This window comes from Erithacus rubecula (genome assembly GCF_903797595.1).
Source record: "Erithacus rubecula genome assembly, chromosome: 6".
Classification (NCBI taxonomy): Eukaryota; Metazoa; Chordata; class Aves; order Passeriformes; family Muscicapidae; genus Erithacus; species Erithacus rubecula.
Window position 1 is genome coordinate 58,082,862 of NC_136688.1, and position 2,968 is coordinate 58,085,829.

Genomic DNA, 2,968 nt, shown 5'->3' on the forward strand with positions numbered 1-2,968 from the left:
AGCACAGAGAATCAAAAATTTTCATCCTTATACTTACCCAAATCTTTATTCCTTCAGTCTAAAGCCATTCCCCCTCATATCATCCTTTCCCAATACTTTTCCTCTTCAGTCTCAGGTCCATGCACCTGCAAGGAGCTGGCACAACACAGAGAATCCTGCTGGTTCCTAACAAAGAGTTCAACCTCATTTTAAAGCCCATGGTGGTGCAGGGACAGCAGACTTTCCATTGACTAGAGCAAGTTTTGGATAAGTTGCCTGGATACTTGGCTGTGGACCACAGCATGTGTGAGCAGCCCATGTATTCTCTTTAATATGAAACAGGGCAAGGAGCTGCCTGGGTACCAGAGTGGATTTATAAGGCACTGACTGTTCTGTGTCAGGCAAATTTGCAGATTGGGGGAATTTGGAGGGGGTTTATGGCTCACCAGAAGCTGATAGCAAAGCTATGGCAAAAAGTCAAAATGCACCACCCATGGCAGCTCTTCACAGATGAACAAAACAGTATCTAGAGAGTGCTGTAATTTTGCCTCAGAACTCCTGAAGCATGAAATGCATTTCCTCAATTATGACAGGACAGAGAAAAAAAGTATGTAGAGACTCTGAGATGAACAAATTATGATTTATAACAATTAAAATCGAACATACATCTTCACACTCAGCAAGGGCATGTAAGATGCCAACAGCTCTCTGCTATTTGTCATCTCTGTTATTTGTCATCTGTCCTTTTGTGCTTGCATCCTTTGCCATAATCACCCTACAAAGGGAGGGACCACAGAGAATGTCCACCTGCCCTACCCCCTGCCAGGGGCCAGCCCTGCAGAGACACGGTGTGACCCTGGGCTGCCACACAGCTGAAATCCCTCTGCTGAAGCCAGAACTGATCCTTCTGGCTTTTTGCATGTGCCAAACAGACATTCACTGATAGACAAAGATGAATATGGTTTGGGTTTTTGTTTTTGTTTTGGGGTTTTTTTGCACATGTTCTATGCTGACCCTCTTAGCACGATTCTACTGAGGTTTTGGGGTGGATGGGGCATGAGGAGGCAGCAAAATCATGACCCAGGAGAGGAGCTCCACTTCTTCATGGCTCCACTTCTTCATTAACTTGGAGGTTAATTGCAAATCCTTTCCCTGAGAATAAACACAAGCACCAATGCTGAGAGACCACGCTCGGCCTCGGGAGAAAGAACTGCTCTTCACACTCTGAACTCAGACTCTGATTATTTATTTATTTCCTTTCAGGTTCAAAGCATTTCTCAACAATAATCGAGGGAGAAACAATGGCCCATTGATGGGGGCACTGAGCTGTCCCTTGTGCTAGGTCCAAGTGGGCATTGCTACTGAGAACTGCACTGACCCCAGGCTGGGCAGACCCAGGTGCAGCTTCCTTCTCTCCTGGGGATTTCCAGCCTAACCCTGAGCCAGGTAATTGGGCAGCTAAATCCCTTTAAAAGTCTGGGCCCTTTCCTCAGCTCCTTCACTGTAATTCCTCTTCTCACAGGTGGGTTGTGAGATTAAACACATGAAAGAACTCGGAGGCACCAAATGCCGTGGTGATGAGACCCATCTGACAGAGAGATCAGCTAACCCAGGGCAGCCGAGCTGCAAAATGCCTCAGATTTTTCTCCCCAACAGCAGGATGGCCTTGTGGATAATTGATTTCCCCCTCAGAAGGTTTGGAGTATATTTTTAGGGAATGCAAACATTTTTATTTTTGCTGCCTATTTTTCTTTCCTCCTCAATAAATGGCTTTTCCTCCACGCGGGCTGGCCAGCTGCTCTGAAAATTCCAGGAAAAAAAAAAAAAAACAAAACAATAAAACAACAAAACCTCATTAACTATCCCAAAGCCTTAATTGTCCCATTTATTTCAGGGCAGTAGGAAAGCCCATCTTTCAGTGGCTCCCTGGCCCTGCTAACAACTCACCATAATCCTTTCCATAATCCCCAGGAATGCCGATGGCTTGGTGGAGTTTGATTCTCCTTGCTGATGAATTGCAGGGTATTTTATATCCTCTTGTCACAACCCCCTTCTCCTGCCTTTGCTCTTTCAGCAAGCAAAGTCACTTTTATGTGGGCTTCCCCTACCATCACTGACTTTTTTTTTTTCCCTCTTAGGTACACAAAAGCAAATGTTCTGGGAGCTTTTTAAAATACCTGAGCAACTGGTAGTAAATGAGTAATTTCCTGTTGTTCTAACCTCTTTTTTTTTTCAGCCAAGGAGTTATCTTAGCTTGGCATGTCAAGATAGTTGCATGATCTTCAGTGTTTGTGTAGATAAATATTATCTCAGCTCATTCCTGAGCTGATCAAACTGATTTTATAAACAGCTTCTCATAGTGGAAAAAGGACTGGGGTTTTTTTCCTTTTTTCTTTCTTCTTTTTTTTTTTTTTTTCACATTTATTCCAGGAGTTTGGTGGATGCTGGCATGCAGGAAAACTACTGTATGTGTGTTTGCATTGCAGAAAGTGCAAATCTGTCCATTTGAATCTTTTTTGAGTGAACACACTGGGCAAACTAGGTGGTTTTGGAATGACTTCATCCCAGCAGAAAACAGCCCCATGTACATAGCAGAGTCTGGAATGTGAGCAGGACCTCATTCATAAACTTCCTCACCGTTTCTTTACACTCAAAGGCAGGAATAAAAAGCAGCCAAAACAAGCAGAAATGGTGTTCCAGAGTTAACCAAATGGGAGAATATATAGATACACATTTTAATTTTATTGTATTATTGAATTGAGATACTTTTCACCATCTGCAGGAGGCTTGCTGTGGTGATATATTCATTTTTTTCTCTTGGATCTGACTGGAAACTTTATTAAGCTTTTTTCTTTTCTGTGTTCTTAACCTTTTTTTTTTTTTTTTTTTTTTTTTTTGTGTTAACACAAAATACCACCTGTCCTGTTTCAGTGAAAATACAGAGTTTGAAAAATGTGTTATAAGGGGTGCTATTAAAAGACTGGAGTTC

At 42.5% G+C, this 2,968-nt stretch overlaps 1 long non-coding RNA gene across 1 annotated transcript; it reads left to right on the forward strand.

The window, feature by feature from the left end:
* Window positions 1-1,241: 1,241 nt before the first annotated feature.
* Window positions 1,242-1,760, forward strand: LOC306802966. The gene is made up of 2 exons (XR_013774529.1): window positions 1,242-1,425; window positions 1,502-1,760. It is a non-coding gene; the product is annotated as an uncharacterized lncRNA (long non-coding RNA).
* The last annotated feature ends 1,208 nt before the right edge of the window (window positions 1,761-2,968 follow it).